Source organism: Bubalus kerabau, chromosome 9 (assembly GCF_029407905.1).
Source record: "Bubalus kerabau isolate K-KA32 ecotype Philippines breed swamp buffalo chromosome 9, PCC_UOA_SB_1v2, whole genome shotgun sequence".
NCBI lineage: Eukaryota > Metazoa > Chordata > Mammalia > Artiodactyla > Bovidae > Bubalus > Bubalus kerabau.
In genome coordinates this window covers 21,568,245-21,590,892 of record NC_073632.1, presented here as the reverse complement: position 1 = coordinate 21,590,892, position 22,648 = coordinate 21,568,245, and the positions used below count along the sequence as shown (strand labels likewise).

Below are 22,648 nucleotides of genomic sequence, written 5' to 3'. Positions count from 1 at the left end.
TTCTTTCTGGCTATTCAATATCTTTCCAACATTTGGAGAATTTTCTGCCTTTTATGTCCTGGTGGGAAGGAAGAGTGGCATCCAAATTCCAGGAGCCAATACTGTTCTCTACACACTCCTTCACAGTTAAGCCATAGACATGTAAACCGGCTCATGCAACTGTCACAGACTTTGACGTAAGAGCTACTGACCCAAGAGATTAGAGACAGAGCGTTCTACCCGGCACAGTAGGAAGAGTTCCTTCAGAACAACTAGTCCCAGGTTTGAGCCATTTGCCCTGGCTGCTTAGCAAATCTGACTCTCCCGGACTCCCAACAACTCTCTACGTGCTTAGTCGCTCAGTCATGTCCAACTCTGTGACCCCGTGGACTGCAGCCCACCAGGCTTCTCTGGCCATGGAATTCTTCAGGCAAAAATTCTGGAGTGGGTTGTCGTGCCCTTCTCCAGGGGATCTTCCCAACCCAGGGATCAAACCCAGGTGTCTCACATTGCAGGCAGTTTCTTTACTAGCTGAGCTACCAGAGAAGCCCAACAACTCTCTAAGCAACTCAGTATTTACCCAATGAATTCTTCTACTGCTTAATTAAGCCCGTATCAACTTCTATTGCTTATGATTAACAACTCTTAGAGTAATACCAAAAATTCAACTTATCTGAAAGGTTTATGAGCTCATTTTACTTTCTTCTTTATATTTGATTATTACTCACATAAGTATGGCCTTCCCTGGTGGCTCAGATAGTAAAGAAAGAATCTGCATGCAATGCAGAAGACTTGGATTCAATCCCTGGGTTGGAAGATCCCCTGGAGGAAGACATGGCAACCCAATCCAGTATTCTTGCCTGCAGAATTCCCGTGGTCAGAGGAGCCTGGTGGGCTACAGTCATAGAGTCACAAAGAGTCAGACACAACTGAGCAACTAAGCACACTTAAGTATACATCATTTTATAATCAGAGAAATATAATAGTTTCTACATAAGATCTTTATTTGGTGTATAATGTAGTAAAGTATGCTTTATAGAGCCAGTGGTATGGTGGGGCTGGTTGGTACAAGACCATAGGGGTTCACAGTTTCCAGCTCTACACTCAACGATGTCATTAATAGCTTGTGATAAGCCATGGGATTATTTACATGAAAGGGATTGGCATGGCTTTCATTTCCCTTCAGAGCTGATTTTTCAAAATTCAGGCCTTTCTTTGTTTTTGTTTTTTTTTTCTAAAGAGCCAATTGTTACACATTTACAGGCACACAGTTGTATGCTGCCTTAGCAAAATACATTAAACTCTAAATTCTATTCTTAAATTCCTTAAAACTTATTAAGTGTTATTCTTTGCCAGAAATTTTTACTGTCATGACCTAGTTGCTCTCACCATTAGGAAGTAGGGAAATGCAAAGGATGTTTTAACTACGTATTATTGCTTCTGATTAAAATGACATTATTTCTTATGCACAAAGAATGGTCCATAAAACAACAGTATCAGGATCACCTTAATACTTCCTAGAAATGCAGAGTCTGAGGTCCTATCCTAGAACAACTGAATCTAAATCATCTCTTTAGCAAGATGCCCAAGTGGTTCATAGTCACACTAAAGTTTGAGAAACTAACAAATGGACTTTTTCTTACATATGCAGAAGTCTGGAAAAAGATGACAATGTTTTTTCCACCTTTACTGTGATATAACTGATATATAACATTGCTAATGTTTAAGGTGTACAATATAATGACCTGATAAATGTGTGTGTTATGAAAAGTCTCCCCAATAGATTTAGTTAACCCATGTTTATTTTTTATTACACCTAATCACTTAGCAATTTTAGAGTATACAATACAGTATTGTTAACTAAAGTCATCAAGTTATTTATTAGATACTCAGAACTTTTATTATAACTAGGAGTTTGCAATTTTGGACCAATTATCTCCCTACCCACTATCCTTCAGCCCCAAGCAACCACCATTCTCCTCTTTGTTTCTATGAGTTTAGCTTTTTGAGATTCCACATATAATTTTGTTATTTCACTTAGCATAATGCCTTCAGGATCTATTCATGTATCACAGGTCACAAACTTTCCTTAATTTTGTGGCTGAATAATATTTACATGTACCTTTTATCTTTTCATCCATTGATGGACACAGGCTGTTCCCATATTTTGGTTGAGACCTGAGTTCAAACCCTGGGTGGGTAAGCTCCCCTGGAGAAGGAAATCGTAACCCACTCCAGTATTCTTGCCTGAGAAATTGCATGGACAGAGGAGCCAGGTGGGCTTCAGTTCATGGGGTCACAAAGAGTCGGAAAGGACTCAGTTCATGGGCTTCAGTTCATGGGGTTGCAAAGAGTCGGAAAGGACTAACATTTTCACTTTCACTTTCATATTTTGGTGATTGTGAATAATACTGCAATAAACATGGGAGTGCAGGTATCTTTCAAAAGTGATTTCATAACTTTCGGATGTATACCAAGAAGTTGTATGGCTGATTTGTATAATAATTTATTTTTAATTTTTGAGGAATCGACCTATTTTCTTTGGAGGAGAGTGAAGGACAGGGATGCATGGCGTGCTACAGAGTAGGGCATGACTTAGCAACTGAATAACAACAATCAACTATTTTCTTTAGTGGCTGAAGTAATTTACATTCCCACAAGCATTCTCTTGCTCCACATCATCAACACTTGTTATCTGTTTTCATAACCATTTCAACAAGTATGAAGTGATAGCCCACGATAATTTTTATTTGCATTTCTCTAATGAATAGTTATTTTAAAACTTTTATTTATTTATTAATTTATTTTAAACTGCACTGGGCCTTTGTTGCTTTGCATGGGTTTTCTCTAGTTGCAGCAAGTGGGGGTTATGATGGTGTGATCACTCACCTAGACCCAGACACCCTGGAATAGAAAGTCAGTGGGCCTTAGGAAGCATCACTACAAAGTTAGTGGAGCTGATAGAATTCCAGTTGAGCTATTTCAACTTCTAAAAAATGATGCTGTGAAAGTGTTGCACTCAATATGCCAGCAAATCTGGAAAACTCAGCAGTGGCCACAGGACTGAAAAAGGTCAGTTTTCATTCCAATCCCAAAGAAAGGCAATGCCAAAGAATGTTTAAACTATCATAAATGGCACTCCTCTCACATGCTAGCAAAGTAATTCTCAAAATTCTTCAAGCCAGACTTCAACGGTACATAAACCATGAACTTGATCAGACTGCCAGCATCTGTTGGATCATCGAAAAAGCAAGAGAGTTCCAGAAAATCATCTATTTCTGCTTTATTGAATATGCCAAAGCCTTTGACTGGGTGGATCACAACAAACTGTGGAAAATTCTCCAAGAGATGGGGATACCAGATCACTTACCTGCCTCCTGAAAAATGTGGATGCAGGTCAAGAAGCAACAGTTAGAACTGGACATGAACTGGAACAACAGATTGGTTCCAAATCAGGAAACGAGTACATCAAGGCTGTCTATTGTCAGCCTGCTTATTTAACTTATATGCAGAGTACAACATGCGAATTGCTGGGCTGGATGAAGCACAAGCTGGAATCAAGATTGCTGGGAGAAATATCAATAACCTCAGATATGCAGATGACACCACCCCTATAGAAGAAAGTGAAGAAGCACTAAAAAGTCTCTTGGTGAAAGTGAAAGAGGAGAAGTAAAAAGCTGGCTCAAAACCGAACATTCAGAAAACTAAGATCATGGTGTCTGGTCCCATCACTTCATGGCAAATAGATGGGGAAACAATGGAAACAGTGACAGACTTTATTTTGGGGGGCTCCAAAAATCACTTCAGATAGTGACTGCAGCCATGAAATTAAAAGACACTTGCTCCTTGGAAGAAAAGCTATGACCAACCTAGACAGCATATTAAAAAGCAGAGGCATTACTTTACCAACCAAGGTCCATCTAGTCAAACCTGTGGTTTTTCCACTAGTCACGTATTGATGTGAGAGCTGGACCATAAAAAAAGCTGAGTGCCGAAGAATTAATGCTTTTGAACTGTGGTTTTGGAGAAGACTTTGAGAGTCCATTGGACTGCAAGGAGAATCAACCAGTCAATCCTAAACGAGATCAGTCCTGAGTGTTCTTTGGAAAGACTGATGCTGAAGCTGAAACTCCAATATTTTGGCTACCTTATGTGAAGAACTGACTCATTGGAAAAGACCCTGATGCTGGGAAAGATTGACTGCTGGAAGAGAAGATGATGACAGAGGATGAGATGGTTTGATGGCATTACTGACACAATGGACATGAGTTGGAGCAAGTTCCAGGAGTTGTTGATGAACAGGGAAGCCTGGAGTGCTGCAGTCCATGGGGTCACAAAGAGTCAGACCCGATTGAGCAACTGAACTGAAAGTAACTGAGGCAAATTGAAAGAAGTTGGGGCTGCTTTCTTCTCTTCCCCGTCCTCATCTCCATCTCCACTTCCGGTGCACCCACCACTTCCTCTCTCCATAGGCGCCTTTTTCTCTGAGCCTCTCCACACAACCTTCTCCCCCAAACTCACTAAAATCTACTCATTTAAAGTCAGGAGTATGCTAATGCTTCTAAGTCCTCTGAAGACCCTAATGCTAAACCCTTAATTTTCAATATCTCCCATCTAAAGCTGTCCTTACAGATATTCCTAAGTAGCTGCTGCTGCTGCTGCTAAGTCGCTTCAGTCGTGTTTGACTCTGTGAGACCCCACAGACGGCAGCCCACCAGGCTCCCCCGTCCCTGGGATTCTGCAGGCAAGAACACTGGAGTGGGTTGCCATTTCCTTCTCCAATGCATGAAAGTGAAATGTGAAAATGAAGTCGCTCAGTCATGTCCGACTCCTAGCGACCCCATGGATTGCAGCCTACCAGGCTCCTCTGTCCATGGGATTTTCCAGGCAAGAGTACTGGAGTGGGGTTGCATTGCCTTCTCCACAAATGCTCACTGGTGTAGGCCAAATTCTATAATGATTGAAAACAACTGATTGGGATAATCCTGGAAAACTCTGAAAACTCTTGCACTGTATAGCTGATTCACTTTATTGTATAGAAGAAACTAAAAACATTGTAAAGCAACTATAGTCCAAAAAAAATCAATTTAAAAAATAGAACTGTAAATGAGACCAATATCCTGCCTTGTTACATGATTGGGCTCAGCAATCGCTAAGTGACTTCACCAGCCATCCCAAGGCTTTCCCAAACCCTATCCACTGGTATAAAAGTGAAGCTAATACTCAGTGACTATGTGAGAAGTGAGAAACACAGTGAGCCCATAAATGATTATTATACCTGCTCCAAATTGTTTTTAAGGCAAAATCTGATCTTCCTATTAATGTTGAATTCATTCAGATAGCCTTCAGTTGTTTGTTCAGTAATGGGCAGAACTGGGATCATTCTAGATAAAAGGACTAAAATGGAATAGGAAACCATGTCCACTCTAGCTTTAATTTAGCAAATCAGCTCACTTGCACCTTTTGTTGTTCAGTCACCAAGCCATATCCAACTCTTTGTGACCCCATGGACTGCGGCACGACAGGCCTTCCTGTCCTTCAACATCTCCTGAAGTTTTCCCAAGTTCAAGTCCATGGTGATGCCATCCAACCATCTCCTCCTCTACCACCCTCTTCTCTTTGCCTTCAATCTTTCCCAGCATCGTCTTTTCTAATGAGTCGGCAGTTCACATCAGGTGGCCAAAGTATTGGAGCATTAGTCCTTCCAATGAAAAAGCAAAAAGCTCTCCCCATCCCTTGTCATTGTCATTACTGTGAAAAGCCAGGATATTGGAGGACAGATTATTATAAATTTAAGTACTCCAGGTACCCTCTGCCCTCTGACTAGCCTTTCTGATGCCTTCCTAACTCCTAATTACTTCCTAACGTCCTAACTTCCTAACTCCTAATTGGACTTCCCTGGTGGCTCAGATGGTAAAGCGTCTGCCTGCAATGTGGGAGACCCAGGTTCGATTCCTGGGTCAGGAAGATACCCTGGAGAAGGAAATGGCAATCCACTCCAGCACTCTTGCCTGGAAAATCCCATGGACGGAGGAGCCTGATTACAGTCCATGGGGTCGCAGAGTCGGACACGACTGAGTGACTTCACTTTCAAGGAACAACAGAAACTTTTCCTATCCTTCCTCTTAACCAGTTTGGAGAAACAACTTTCCAGATTGGAAATGAATCTACTTCTGTCCTTATCAACACCATAGCTACACTCTGTGCCCAACCCCATTGTTATTAGCAGCTCCTGCCTTGAAGTACTAAAATTGTACAAATTGTGGAAGTTCTCTAATAAGTCACAACAACTTTCTACCTATAAACCTATTCCCTTTTGTTTATGTTCTCTAAGAGATAGTCATCCTTTTCTTAGCTCCTCTATTCATTTTTAAATTTAAAGAACATCATGCTGGAATTTCTTTCACCTGAAAGAGAAAAAAAATCTAGAACTTGATAGCAGAAACACAAATAGCCAACCCGGTGAATTAAACGACCCCTCAAGGAGCCTGATAGGCTATAGTCCATGGGGTCGCAGAGTCGGACATGACTGAGCAACTTCACTTTCACTTTCACTTCACTTTCAACATATTTTAGTTGCCCTTTCTCCAACCACACTAGAATTAATTTTAAGGATACCAACCATCCATCCATATTGGAGCAGCTGCAAGACATCAAGCACATAATAGATAAGGCACTGCATCAGTTTATCCCCCACACTAGTCCCTGCAATACTTTTATTTTGTCTGTGAGAAAACCCAATGACTATAGATGGAAATTTCTATAGAATCTCTGGGCCATAAACAATATTTTTAACCACCTGTTAAAACATTTAAAAGTATAAAGACTCCAAAGAAATTCAGTTTGCTCAAACTCAGGTTTGAATTTTGGGGCACCTGACCTCAGAACAAGTTTTTATTTAGATCTAAATAGACCTCACAATGTTCTGAACTTACTAAAAATTCAAGAACCAGAATAACTTAGCCTTTAAAGTCCTAAGGAAAAGTTTGATAAATATTCCTGCCTTTGAATATCTCAGTGATTAACTTCCCTTTCTCCTTTGTATTTGAAAAGTAAGGAAAGCCTTTGGGGTACTCACCCAAAAACATGGAGACCATCATCAAACCAGAGTGTAATATACCCAACAGCTAGACTCTGTGGTATGAGGATACTCCTGTTCCCTCAGAGTCATTTCAGTCGCCACTTTTTTAGTCAATCACTGAAGAGTTAGTCATAGGATCCCTTCTAACCATCTTTGTACCTCCTGCAGAACAGCCCTCCTGAATTATCATCACTCAATATCATTCAGCCAATCATCTCGCCTCCTGTGAAATCCTCTTACTAACAGCTCCTCATAATTTTCTCATTGTAACACTGAGACATTTCATGCCTCCACTATGGATAATATCCCTCATGAATCACTTGACAGATCACCTCCTGACCACCTTCCACACTCCTGCACCATCCCCCATTATCATTTACAGGAAATCATTTGGATAATGCCAACTTTTCATAGTTTAGCAATGGCTGATTTAAAAGGTGAAAATGGTAAATATTTGGGGTATGCTATTGCAACTCCTTTTGAAGTTATTGAAGCAGCACCTTCGCACTTGGCTAACTTGGCCCAATGGGTTGAATTGCTCAGGCCTGTATGTTGGCCAAGGGAAAAAATGAAAATATCTGTACTGACCATAGGTATGTCTTTGGAGCAGCTGATGACTTTGGGGTTCTATGGAAACAGTAAGGCTTCTTCACATCAGCAGGACAAAATTGAAAGGGCCCTTTTGTCCAAAAATTATTAGATGCCATATTCTTGCCTGCTGACTTGGCCATTATCAAGGTTCCTGAGCCTCCAAATGGGAGTTCCTGGAGGATAAAGGAACCACCTTACTGATATTCCTGCAAAGAATGCTGCTTTCAAATGAGCCAGCAACCAAATTTCATCATGGTCCTAAAGAGTAGTCCCCCAAATTAAATATGGAAAAATGGATTAGTGATACCCAAGAATCAGCCCCAGAAAAAGGGAAGCAGTATTAGAAATCTAATAAATCTTGGTTCAATAAAGAGAACTCTGACTTAGCCAAATAATCTAGTCCTGCCAGACTCTAAAATCCTCATTATTCTCATTATTAATTCTCATTATTAATTACCATACACACCTAATAACTTTAGATTACCCAACAAACCAATCCTTTTAGAAGAGAATTTTATTCAGCTTCCTCGTCATGGATATAAATGTCTTATTTGTTTTTTTTCTCACCATACTGAAGCCTTCCTTTGTACATAATCTACTGTTACTTCTTTTTTTAATTAATTAATTTATTTTAATTAGAGGCTAATTACTTTAAAATATTGTAGTGGGTTTTGCCATACATTGACATGAATCAGCCGTGGGTGTACATGTGTTCCCCATCCTGAAACCCCCTCCCACCTCCCTCCCCATCCCAACCCTCAGGGTCATCCCAGTGCACCAGCCCTGAGCACCCTGTCTCATGCAGAAAACCTGGACTGGCAATCTGTTTCACATATGATAATATACATGTTTCCATGCTATTCTCTCAAATCAGCCCACCCTTGCCTTCACCCACAGAGTGCAAAAGACTATTCTTTACATCTGTGTCTCTTTCGCTGTCCCGCATATAGGGTCATCATTACCATCTTTCTAAATTCCATATATATACATTAGTATGCTGCTGCTGCTGCTAAGTCGCTTCAGTCGTGTTTGACTCTGTGAGACCCCACAGACGGCAGCCCACCAGGCTCCCCCGTCCCTGGGATTCTCCAGGCAAGAACACTGGAGTGGGTTGCCATTTCCTTCTCCAATGCATGAAAGTGAAAGTGAAGTCGCTCAGTCCTTTCCGACTCCTAGCGACCCCATGGACTGCAGCCTACCAGGCTCCTCTGTCCATGGGATTTTCCAGGCAAGAGTACTGGAGTGGGTTGCCATTGCCTTCTCCATGCATTAGTATACTGTATTTGTATTTTTCTTTCTGACTTACTTCACTCTGGATAATAGGCTCCAGTTTCACCCACCTCATTAGAACTGATTCATATGCATTCTTTTAAATGGCTGAGTAATATTCCATTGTGTATATGTACCACAGCTTTCTTATCCATTCATCTGCTGATGGACATCTAGGTTGCTTCCATGTCCTGGCTATTGTAAACGGTGCTGCAATGAGCACTGGGGTACATATGTCTCTTTCGATTCTGGTTTCCTTGGTGTGTATTCCCAGCAGTGGGATTGCTGTGTCATATGGCAATTCTATTTCCAGTTTCTAAGGTTACTTCTGTGGCCAAAATCCTTGTAGAAAGGATCATCCTTTCTTGGAGAACTCCCTTCAAATTTTGTAATGGCCAGGGAACACATTTCACCAGTCAAATGCTTCACCAGGTATGTGCTATTTGGCAAGTTTTACAACACTTTTACTATGTTCACCACCCTTAATCTTCAGGGCTAATCAAACACACTAATGGTATCATTGACTCAATTGGAAAAATTTATAGAGACTCTTCAAATACCCTGGCCAAAAACACTGCCAGTTCTTCCCAATCTCTGGTCTGCCCCTTTTGGAATCCATAAACTCTTACCCTTTGACTCATAACTAATAAAAGTAGGACATGCTTCAATATTGCTAAAGTCTAATTGTTCCTGTTGAGAATAACCAAGCTTAATTAACTACAGCATACTCCAGGGAGATTATAAATTTAAACACCACACTTTGCAACCTGGAGATTTGTCTATTGGAAAAGACACCTCTAGAAAGACTTCAATACCATGAGAAAGGCCTCTTATTAATCAACCTCTGTGCCATAAAACTCCAAGTATTAGACTCTTGAATCCATCTAAATAAAAGCACCAAACCCAAGCTAAACTTGAATACCAACTGAGGACCTAAAAAATAAATAATTCTAGGAATTGAAGCAGAAGCTCACTGAAGGAGACAGCTATTCCAAGATGACCAAACCAGGCTTGTATACCCTTTTCTCACCATTGCTTCTTACTTTAGTTCCTCACCTCTCTTTCTTGGCTCAATCTTTTGCAAAAAGTATAAGCCTTTCTGACCATTGGATCTATCAGCAGAAACTGATTTGTTTATGATGTCAGAAATAATCTTGCTCTTACCTGTAACCAATTACTCCCTTGTCTGTTAATTATACTCAAAAGCCTATATGGGTGTTACCTATCAAGGAAAGCTGACATGGCCAGATGTCAAAACTTTTTCCAATCATTACCATATGAGTTCAACTAAAGCTCTGTGTTTTCCAACTGTCACCTCACATTCCATAGTCCTCTTTAGGTGATTGCTTTCAGGTTTGAACTCCTGGTTTGGCTACCATACAAATAGAGGTTATTATTATGCTCCTCATCTGAATATTTAAGCTTTATACCTATTGCCTGTCAAACCTTTGCAGAAATGACATACTCAATAGGGTGATGCAAGATCGGAACTTTGAGGTAATCTCCAATACTTATGACCTTGATAGAATACAGGCCATGGACATGAAATGCTTGCGAGTTCTCCCTCTTACCCTCCTTGTTATACAAATGTGGCATTAAATTTCCAATCTGTACTTTCCTTCTAACTTGGGACATAACATACAGGAAAGGTCCTTCCTGGTCAGTCAGTTCCATCGCTTAGTCTTGTCTGACTCTCTGAGACCCCATGGACTGCAATATGCCAGGCTTCCCTATCCATCACCAACTTCTGGAGTTTCCTCAAACTCATGTCCATTGAGTCAGTGATGCCATCCAACCATCTCATCCTCTGTCGTCCCCTTCTCCTCCTGCCTTCAATCTTTCCCAGCATCAAGGTCTTTTCCAGTAAGTCAGTTCTTTGCATCAGGTGGCCAAAATATTGGAGTTTCAGCTTCAGCATCAGTCCTTCCAATGAATATTCAGGACTGATTTCCTTTAGGATGGACTGGTTGGGTCTCCTTGCAGTCCAAGGGGCTCTCAAGAGTCTCCAACACTACAACTGAAAAGCATCAATTCTTTGGTGTTCAGCTTTCTTTATGGTCCAAGCCTCACATCCATATATGATTACTGGAAAACCATAGCTTTGACTAGACGGACCTTGTTGGAAAAATAATGTCTCTGCTTTATACTACCCTGTCTGTGTTTGTCATAGCTTGTATTCCAAGGAGCAAGCGTCCTTCCTGGTGCCAAGGGACAAAATATAACTCCACTAACAATGGATACCCTGACTTATTTAGCTGATGGTTTCAAGAAAAGATCTTGATCAAAAAGGGAAAATGAAAAAGTTAATAAAGTACCTCATTTAAAATGGAGTCAAGAAGCCCTGAAGCAGGCAGCCCTCATACATGTTATCACTCACCACAGCTTACAGACCCTATCAGGGAGAAAGGATTTTCTTCTAACCTAGCAACAAGCTGCCCACCACCGGCAGTCAATTAAGAGCCACCATGCTGCTGCTGCTGCTGCTAAGTCGCTTCAGTCATGTCCGACTCTGTGCGACCCCAGAAACGGCAGCTCACCAGGCTCCCCCATCCCTGGGATTCTCCAGGCAAGAACACTGGAGTGGGCTGCCATTTCCTTCTCCAATGCATGAAAGTGAAAAGTGAAAGTGAAGTCCCTCAGTCGCGTCAGACTCCTTGTGACCCCATGGACTGCAGCCTACCAGGCTCCTCCATCCATGGGATTTTCCAGGCAAGAGTACTGGAGTGGGGTGCCATTGCCTTCTCCATAAGAGCCACCATAGTCCTCCCGAAATCCTTCTCCTCCTCTGTAAAAAGTGAGCCGCTGTCTGTTCTCCAGACTTGCCTATGGTTTGCTTAGCTTGCTTGAACTGAATTGAAATTCCTCTACTATTCCTGAATAATTTCACTTTGTTGGTAAAATAACTGCCTCTCTTTTTTGAAGGTAAATAATACTTTTCTACAAAGAAATACTTTCTCTAGGCCCAGATTATGTACTGGAGAATCCTACCAAGGTCCTAGGAAGAAATAATATCAACTCAACAACACAAATTCTTTGAGGAAGCTGAAGAGAAGGAAACACTTCCACCAAAATCAGATGAAAGCATTACAAGAAAAATAAAAATACTCCTCATGAAAGAAAATGTAAAACTTCTTAAATTTTTATGAAATCCAATCCAGAAATAAATTACATAATACATCATGACAAATTGAGTTTTATCCTAGAAATGCAATGTTTGTTAAACACGTGAAAAGAATTATATGATTATAACAATAGATATGGAAAAAGCATCTGACAAAATCCAACATTTTTTTATGAGAGTGAAAAAGAAACTTTCAGCAAGCTAGCAATAAAAGAGAACCCCTACATAATAAAAAGCAGATCTACAGCTGATATCATACTTCCTGGTGAAGGCTGAATGATGTCCCCTTAACATCAGGAACAAAACAGTGATGTTTGCTCTGGCCATTTCTATTCAACATTGCACACAAAAAATAAAATAAAAAGAAACAAAAGGAATCCAGATGGGGGGAGGGGAACTATTCACAGGTAACATGATCATATATGCAGAAAATCTTATGAAATACATATAACTATTAAGCATAGTAAGTCAATATGGTAATTTTGCAGGATAAAGATCAAATGCGAAAGCCAAATGAATGTCTGCATATTAAAAACAAGTAGAATTTGATGTTTGAAAAATAACACTTAACAAGTTATGAAAGTTTTTAACATCAAAGTTAAAATCTTTTTCTTTTTGTAAGGCATTGTTAAAAAAATGAAAAGATAAGGCATAGATGAGGAACTGAAGTGCATTTTGATGAAAGTGAAAGAGGAGAATGAAAAAATTGGCTTAAAACTCAACATTCAAAAAACTAAGATCATGGCATCCGGTCCAATCACTTCATGGCAAATAGATGGAGAAAGAATGGAAACAGTGACAGACTTTATTTTATGGGGCTCCTAAATCACTGCAGATGGGGACTGCAGCCATGAAATTAAAGACACTTGCTCCTTCGAAGAAAAACTTTTGCCAACAAAGGTCCATCTAGACAAAGCTACAGTTTTTCCAGTGGTCATGAATGGATGTGAGAGTTGAACTATGAAGAAAGCTGAGCACCCAAGAATTGATGCTTTTGAACTGTGGTGTTGGAGAAGACCCTTGCGAGTCCCTTGGACTGCAAGTAGATCAGACCAGTCCATCATAAAGGAAATCAGTCCTGAATATTCATTGGAAGGTCTGATGCTGAAGCTGAAGCTCTAATACTTTGGCCACCTGATACGAACTGACTCATTGGAAAAGACCCTAATGCTGGGAAAGATTGAAGTGGGGAAGAGAAGGAGATGACAGAGGATGAGATTGTTGGGTGGCATCCCCAACTCAACGGACATGAGTTTGAGCAAGCTCCAGGAGTTGGTGATGGATAGGGAAGCCTGGTGTACTGCAGTCCATGGGGTCGCAAGGAGTCCATGACAGGACTGAGCAACTGAACTAAATTTGCTTTTTCTATGATCCAATGAATGTTGGTAATTTTATCTCTGGTTCCTCTGCCTTTTCTCAACCTAGCTTATACATCTGGAAGCTTTCAGTTCATGTACTGGTGAAGCATAGCTTAAAGATTTTTGAGTATAACCCTGCTAGCATGTGAAATGAGAGCAATTGTATGGTAGTTTGAACATTTTTCGGCATTGCCTTTGTATGGTGACAGACAGTGACTAGACTTATCACGCTGATCATTTTGTTATCTATAGAAATATCAAATTACCATCATGCTAACTCATATGATAGTTCTAGGTAAATGTAAGTCAAAAAACAAACAGAGAAATTTGTAGTAAAAGAGATCAGATTTCTGGCTATCAGAGACTAGGAGAGGGAGTAGGAATCAGAGAAAAGTAGTCCAAAGGTACAAACTTCCAGCTTATAGATAAATAATTATTAAGGAAGTGATGTACAACATGCTTAATATAATTAATAATGCTTCTGTCATATATGAATGTTATTAAAAGTGATTAAAAGAAGTTATAAATCCTAACTTCTCATCACAAGAAAAAGTTTTTTATTTTTCTTTTATTTTGTATCTGTATAAGATGGTGGATGTTCACGAAAATTGTTATGAAGATCATTTCCTGGTATATGTAAATCAAATTATTATGCTGCACACCTTAAATGAATAGTGTTGTATATCAACTGTAACTCAAGAAAACTGTATGCAAATTATACCTCAATAAATCGGAGTTAGATGATAGCGGAAGCCAGCAGCAGTGCCCGGCAAAGTGGTCTCCAAACTTACTTCAAATTCAAGTTTGAGGACTTCTGGCAGCATTTCTCTTGTAATTCACAAAGGTTGTGAATACTTGGAGCTGTTGGGCTGGTGTCAGCTCTCTATCAGTCAACCCCAACCTGGCAAAATGCAAGTTTTTAAGGGTATCTTTCTGAATTCATTTAGAATCAGAGGTTTGACTGCAAAATACCATAACCGCCAGATTTTAAATGAGCCACTATTTTCTCAAGCAGTTCTGTAATTTCTGACTTTCACCGTGAGTCCTACTGAAACAGTGATCATTTTATTATTCTAGTACCTTTGTTGAAACTGTAAAAAATATAATACTTTTCATAGATGGGCTTCAAATGGACATCTGATTTCTTTCTTTGACTTTTCTTGTTTTGTTTCTAAAGACTCTGGTGAAGTTTGAAACATCTGACTTCTGTTTGCAAAGTCTGACTTTCTTTTTAATTCTTTCCATTTTTGTAAGTCTTAAGAATAGTTTGCTGCTTTTATATGCATATTTCTTTTTATATTTTAAATGATTTGTCTAATATTTTCACAGCTACTCTTGCAATGTATTATTTTTAAATTAACAATCTTTTGAGAGAAGTAAAGAAAATGCAAACTTTCTCTACTTTGTAAATGACTTCTTTGAATATAGGATCAACATAATCATGTAAGTAAATGCTAAACTGCAATTATCAACAAAATTTTTAAAAATACAAATATAAGCAGAAAATAAAAAGAAAATTTGTTAGCAGCATGTATCACATAAAACAATTAATAGGTGACCCAATAATCAGTAATTATGAGATATACTATTATGATACAGTTGAAGAGGGAAATAAAATATTGACTTCAATCCTCAGCAGGCTTGAAATCTGAATGATGAGACAAAACAAACATTTAGTCAATATTTAGTATAATACTTCATTTCACTTTATGTGACTCAAATTTGCATTATATGAATCCATCTGAGGAAAAAAATGTTTCACCTGCATTTTCCCAGGACATACATGAAAAAAGTTTCTGCTCTTTCACCTAGACTGATCTGAAACTGGCATAGAAAAAGATATGTATAGAAAGTTTTCTACAAAAAAGTTATTCTCTGTGATATACAAAAAAAATTATATCAAAGCTAATATAAGTAATGGTGAAGTTTCTTTTTCAGTAATTTCTTTTAAATTTAAGTAAAAGAAAATAAATGAAATGTTTTAGAATTTTTCAAAATTGTTTGAAAATCCTATGTATGTCTGTGTGAATGTAACAAATATATTTTTATTGAAATATAGTTGACATATAACATTATGTAAATTTAAAGTATAAAATCTGTTGCAATTACATACTGTAATACAATTGTCATTGTAGTGATAACACTTGTATCATGTTCCATAATTATCCTTTTTTAGTGGTTGAAATAAATAAGTTCTAGTATCTTAGCAAGTTTTTTTTACTATAATACAATATTTTTGTCTATATTCACCATGTCACGCACTAGCTCTCTAGGGCCTATTTACTACTTCTTATAAATTTGAATCCTTAAACAACATTTGTCCCTGTAGAAAGAAATGGCAATCCACTCCAGTATTCTTGCCTGGAAAATCCCATGGACAGAGAAGCCTGGTGGGCTACAGTCCATGGGTCGCAAAGAGTCAGACATGACTGAGCAACTAAACCATAAACAACATTTGTACTATCTCCTTACTTTAAAAAAAAAAAAAAAAAACTCCTCATAATTACCATTTTACTGTCTGTTTTTTTATGAGTTTGGCTTTTTTAGATTCCACATATAAGTGATAACATACAGTAATATTTGTCTTTCTTTGCCAGACTTGTCTCACTTAGCATAATATGCTCAAGGCTCATTTATCCCATTGCAAATGGCAGAATGCCGTCCTCTCTTGTGGCTGAATAACACTCCACTGAATATACACACCACATCATCTTTATCCACTCATCCATTGATTGGCAGTTACATTGTTTCTATATCTTAGCTATTATAAATATACTGCAGTCAACAGAGGAGTGTATATATTTCTTCAAATCCTGTTTTCATTTTATCTGGGGATGTACCCAAAGTGGGATTGCTGGATCATGCTAAGTCACTTCAGTCATGTCCAACTCTGCAACCCCGTGGACCTTCGCCCGCCAAGTTCCTCTGTCCATGAGATTCTCCAGACAAGAATATTGGAGTGGGTTGCCATTTCCTTCTCTGGGGCATCTTTCCAACCCAGGGATCAGATCACATCTCCTGTGGCTCCTGCATTGCAAGTGGATTCTTTATTGCTAAGCCACCAGGGAAGCCCTCTGCTGGAACATATGAAAGATTTATTTTAATTTTCACTGCGGTTGATTGTATTCCCACCAACAGTGTACAAAGATTCCCTTTCTTCACATCCTCACCAGAACTTATCTCTTGTCTTCTTGATGATAGCCATTCTCACAGGTATGAGATGATGGCTCATTGTAGTATTGATTTGCAGTCTCCTGATGATTGGTGATGTTCATATTCTCTATCTAATATTCAAAGGTTCTAAAAGACATTAAATAAGACTTATTTCCTCTATACAAAGAGCATATAAAATAAAAAGGTCCAATAGTAGCTCTCATAAATCACTAGTGTTTGTTTGAAGAGACTATATAAAATGATGACTCTTTGGGGATAGGATATAAACAGATTTATAAAGATATAGATGAACAAGATTGGAAGCTTGAAGTTCAATTTTGGGAACAATGGATAGGAGAAAACTAGTCAAGAAACAGATTGAAAATGAATAATGAGGAGAGAGAAGCTTGCGTGAGACACTGCTAATTTTCTACTTACATTAATTCCACTAGAACCTTGAAAGCAGATACTATCTTGCTCATATTGGTTTCTTAGCAATGGACATGATACCTGGTACCTAATAGGAATAAGTAGCTGGGACAATGACATACTTTCTTGTTTTCTTTCTCTCTCGGACCTAGATTTGACAATCGAATCCAAAATAGAACAGGGAAACATGTGGTGGGAGCTTAGGCAAATGAAATAAAATGAGTTATCTTTTGTTATGATCTTAGTGTTTGGAAAGTGTTTCATAATAGACCAAAGCAACTTTCTTTTTGAAGACGTAAAGTAAAACATTCAGAAACCAGCAATTTCATGGTTTTATAAAAGCATAATTAATGATTGGCAAAGTATGAAAAGGAGTCACGCTGTTTTACTAAACGTGTGTACTAGTGTGTTAGCCCAGTAAGAGTTCTGTGCTCCCAAGTGACTGAGCTCCAGGCGGTGGAAGGCCTGTGCCCCTCCTTGCCTGGCCCAGAAGAGCCTCTTACATACATGAATTCTGCTTTTTGGAGCACTTCACAGAGCTCGTTCCCACTCTTGGCCGCCTGGGGCTGAGACCACCACGGCAGCTGGAAGCCGTGCGTGGAAGATGGTTGAGTCTCTGTCATTTTGGGTTATCTATTCACCCTATAGAGGATTTCTGGTCTCTCTGACCAGAAGTGTCACCTCAAACTGCTGTATGAGCAAAAAATAGACTTCTATTGTGTTTGAGCCATACACATTTTGAGTATATTTGAAAGGGCACCTATTATTAGCACAAAGTACCACTCTTTAAATACAACTTGAATATCTGCCAGGAGTCAATCAATTACTTTTCATTCAACAGCACTGTTTTTCAGTTCCTCATCACAATAGTTACAAAGGATACGGGAATTTTTAAACTATATATTTTTTTGTCACAATAACTTCTGAAACTGATTGGAAAAGGAAATAAGCAAACGCCACTAGCTGGGGGATACAGGAAGATCCCCTGGAGAAGAAAATGGCAACCCACTCCAGTACTCTTGCCTGGAAAATCCCAGGGACAGAGAAGCCTGGTGGGCTACAGTCCATGGGATCGCAAAGAGTCAGCCACAACTGAACGACTTCACACTCACTCACTCACAATCTTGTCTGCTGTATAAGCACAAAGGAGGACCCATTCAAGATTGGGGGTTAAGTGGTGACAGATCAAGGAAGGTTTCTGGGAGCAGGTGATATCAAAGCTACGTTTTGAAGGATGAGTAGGAGTAAGTCAACTGAAGAGAGAGTGGAAGGGCATTTGAGGCCAAGGTTCCGGTCAGCTAGGCAACACAGTACGTTTGGGGAACAATCAGTCATTCTGAAGGCCATGAGCCTGGGGTGAAGAGGCAGACCTTGAATGGGAAGAAAAGGCAGCTTCCAGAGTAGAACTGTGGGACCCATAGCTACAGCAACATCTATAGTTTATGTCTGAAATGGCAAAATGCAAGTAGCTTTTGGCACTAACTACGAATAGGTCAGCTTGAGAAAGAGAGGGTCCAGTATCTGACCAAATGTTCAGAAGCATAAAGCACACGTAACTCCCACACACTCTCCTGTCAGGGCAAAAATGCAACAAGAAATATAAAGGTTCTGTACAAAAGCCAGCATAGTTTTTGTTTAGTTTTCTTTTTATTTTCCCTTTCTTGTTTTTTTCCTTAAATTTTGTATAGCATATCAGATCAAATTATTCTGATGCATACCCTCATTTGCTAAAAGAAATAAAATAAATAATCTTATTTATTTGCTACCAAATTATTTCCATTGGCAGATATGTGGATGCAAACAAATCAATGTTAAGAAAATATGGATAACTTGTGCAGTGAATAATTAATGCAATAACATTTTCTGTCAGAGAAATCACTATGTTTATTCCACTTTAATTACTTGATGCTCCAGGAGATAACATACACAGGATGCAAATACATGAAATATCCATAGGAAAGAGCAAAAAGTGATGGGGACTTAGAAGAATAAGATCAAGCTCCTCTAACCTCTCATTATATATGACAAATTGGGGATCATGCACATCGTTGGTAATGCCATGGTTGTAGCGTGTTCAGAATTTTGGTTGACTTTTCTCTAGTCAATTGTCCCTAAAAATCCCCAGTGTTGTTATTTTTTAAAACCTGCTAGTGCTGTTGCCATTTTTCTTTGGCATCAGGCTTTGTGCTGTCTGTTCTGTAGGTCAAGAAGCAACAGTTAGAACTGGGCATGGAACAACAGACTGGTTCCAAATTGGGAAAGGAGTACTTCAAGGCTGCATATTATCATCCTGCTTATTTAACTTATATGCAGAGTACATCCGGAGAAGGCAAAGGCACCCCTCTCCAGTACTCTTGCCTGGAAAATCCCATGGATGGAGGAACCTCATAGGCTGCAGTCCATGGGGTCGCTAAAAGTCGGATATGACTGAGCAACTTCACTTTCACTTTTCACTTTCAGTGAAAACCCACTCCAGTGTTCTTGCCTAGAGAATCCCAGGGACGGGGGAACCTGATGAGCTGCTGTCTATGGGGTCGCACAGAGTCGGACACGACTGAAGCGACTTAGCCGCAGCAGCAGCAGCAGAGTACATCATGAGAAATGCCAAGCTGGATGAAGCACAAGCTGGAATCAAGATTGCTAGGAGAAATAACAATAATCTCATATATGCAGATGACATCACTCTTATGGCAGAAAGTGAAGAAGAACTAAAGAGCTTCTTGATGAAAGTGAAAGAGGGGAGCAAAAAAATTGGCTTAAATCTCAACATTCAGAAAACTAAGATCATGGCATCCAGTCCCATCAGTTCAGTTCAGTTCAGTTCAGTCACTCAGTCGTGTCTGACTCTTTGCAACCCCATGAATCACAGCACGCCAGGCCTCCCTGTCCATCACCAACTCGTGGAGTTCACTCAGACTCATGTCCATTGAGTCCGTGATGCCATCCAGCCATCTCATCCTCTGTCGTCCCCTTCTCCTCCTGCCCTCAATCCCTCCCAGCATCAGAGTCTTTTCCAATGAGTCAACTCTTCGCATGAGGTGGCCCAAGTACTGGAGTTTCAGCTTTAGCATCATTCCTTCCAAAGAAATCCCAGGGCTGATCTCCTTCAGAATGGACTGGTTGGATCTCCTTGCAGTCCAAGGGACTCTCAAGAGTCTTCTCCAACACCACACTTCAAAAGCATCAATTCTTTGGTGCTCAGCCTTCTTCACAGTCCAACTCTCACATCCATACATGACCACAGGAAAAACCATAGCCTTGACTAGATGGACCTTTGTGTGAATGGCAAATAGATGGGGAAACAATGGAAACAGTGACAGACTTTATTTTATGGGGCTCCAAAATCACTGCAGATGGTGACTGTGGCCATGAAATTAAAAGACACTTGCTCTTTGGAAGAAAAGCTATGACTAACCTAGACAGCATATTAAAAAGCAGAGACATTACTTTGCTGACAAAGATCCATCTAGTCAAAGCTATGGTTTCTCCAGTAGTAATGTATGGATGTGAGAGTTGGACTATAAAGAAAGCTGAGTGCCAAAGAATTGATGTTTTTGAACTGTGGTGTTGGAGAAGACTCTTGAGAGTCCATTGGACTGCAAGGACATCCAACCTGTCAATCCTAAAGGAAATCAGTCCTGAAAATTCATTATAAGGACTGATGCTGAATCTGAGACTTCTAAACTTCAGCCACCTAATGCGAAGAATTGGAAAAGACCCTGGTGCTGGGAAAGATTGAAGGCAGGAGGAAAAGGGGATGACAAAGGATGAGATGGTTGGATGGCATCACTGATGTGATGGACATGAGTTCGAGTAGGCTGTGGGAGTTGGTGATGGACAGGGAAGCCTGGCATACTGCAGTCCATGGGGTCATAAAGAGTCAGGCATGATTGAGCGACTAAACTGAACTGTTCTGTCTCTGTGTCAATACCGGTGAGTTTACCTTGGAAGCAGAAGGACAGACAGCCATCACCAGCAGATCTTCTTGAGAACAGTGAAACAAAGAGAACAGCCTTGTCCAGGAGTTAATACAGAACACATTTAATAAAGAAAAAAGAAATGAAAGGGGAGTAAGAAAGAAAAGAAATCTCATTTCCTATTGTAAACTTTAGAAGAACTTTCAGACTCACTACTCTGGATGGAGTTGGTTTCAGAAAACAATAAAAACAAAGTATAACTGGAGATATCTAGCTTATAAACAAACAACCTGCCAAGACAGTCTTCCAAGTTCATTAGATGGAAAATCATCCTTCATTCTTGGAGATGAAAAGTATGGTCTTCTCTAAGGGACAGCTGTAACCCACATGTACTTTGCTAATCACGCATAGCCTTGAAAAGAATCTAAATCTTTTTCCTTAGTTTTGCCGTGGCTTCTTGGCTACCACCTGCTGTATTCCTGAGGCTCACCCCAGGAATTCTGTGGCCCTGTTTCTTTCCTTAATAAATGTTTTTCCCAAGCCCAGAGATTAAAGAGCTCCTTTTCTGAGTGTGTGCAGAGCAGGTGGTAGGGGCCTCTGCAGCTGCTGCAGGGGGCTGCACTTCACATCTGAAATGACAGAATGAAAGCAGCTGTAAGCCTCTTAGAGGTCTTTTGGCCCAGAGTACAAACAGGTCACCCTGGGAAGTGAACGCTCTCATTGGGTTAAAATGTTCTATGTTCCCCATTTGACAATCACAAACATTCCACACACTGCTCTGCTCTGTAGTGTTTAAAAAAAAAAAAAAAACACTGGTTATGTTCAAAGGCAGAAAGAAAAAAGAAAAGCAAAAATTCCCATTAGTAACACTAACATTCAAATATCCACCATTTTGATCATAGGGAAAATTGTCATGGTTCATTTTATTTCACCTAGCTGGAGGTCTCTATGCAAGGAAAGAAAAATCAATAATTCTTTTTTAATTCTTACTTTTTTTAATTGAAGGGTAATTGCTTTACAGTGTTGTGTTGTTTTCTGCCATACAACAACATGAATCAGCCATAAATACATCCTCTCCCTCTTGAGCCTCACTTCCACCTCACCCTCATCTCACTCCTCTAGGTCATCACAGAGCACCAGGCTGAGGTCCCTATGTCATATAGCTACTTCCCACTAGCTATCTCTTTCACATATGGTAATGTATATAGCCCAAGGCTACTGTCAATTTGTCCCACCTTCTCCTCCCGCATGCTGTGTCCACAAGTCAGTTCTCCACATTCGCGTCTCTATGCCTGCCCTGCAAAGAGGTTTATCAGTGCCATTTTTCTAGATTCCATATATCACCTCACACTGATCAGAATTCAAATTTAATTTTGACTGGCTATCGTCAAAAAAAAAAAAAAAACCTACAAACAATAAATACTGGAGAGGATGTGAAGAAAAGGGAACCCTCTTGCACTGTTGGTGGGAATGTAGATTGATAGACACTATGGAGAGCAGTATAGAGGTTTCTTAAAAAACTAGGAATAGTCAATAATTCTAAGTCTATAGAAACCCAAAGATAGCTTTAACAGTGATCTAAACATCACACCGTCCTGATGTGTAACCTGAACTGTTACATGAAGACACAATGTGATTAAGTGGGAAATGTACTAAACTAAGAAATCCAGATGGCATCACTGACTCGATGGACGTCAGTCTGAGTGAACTCTGGGAGTTTGTGATGGACAGGGAGGCCTGGTGTGCTGCG

At 39.7% G+C, this 22,648-nt stretch overlaps 1 long non-coding RNA gene across 1 annotated transcript in view; it reads right to left on the bottom strand.

Annotated features, from left to right (window-relative positions):
* LOC129659964 (uncharacterized) overlaps nucleotides 1-7,225 on the bottom strand; it is a 57,969-nt gene extending 50,744 nt beyond the window's left edge. The window contains exon 1 of the long non-coding RNA XR_008718262.1: nucleotides 7,058-7,225. This is a non-coding gene — a long non-coding RNA (uncharacterized LOC129659964). The remainder of the gene's footprint in view (nucleotides 1-7,057) is intronic.
* Nucleotides 7,226-22,648: the final 15,423 nt, after the last annotated feature.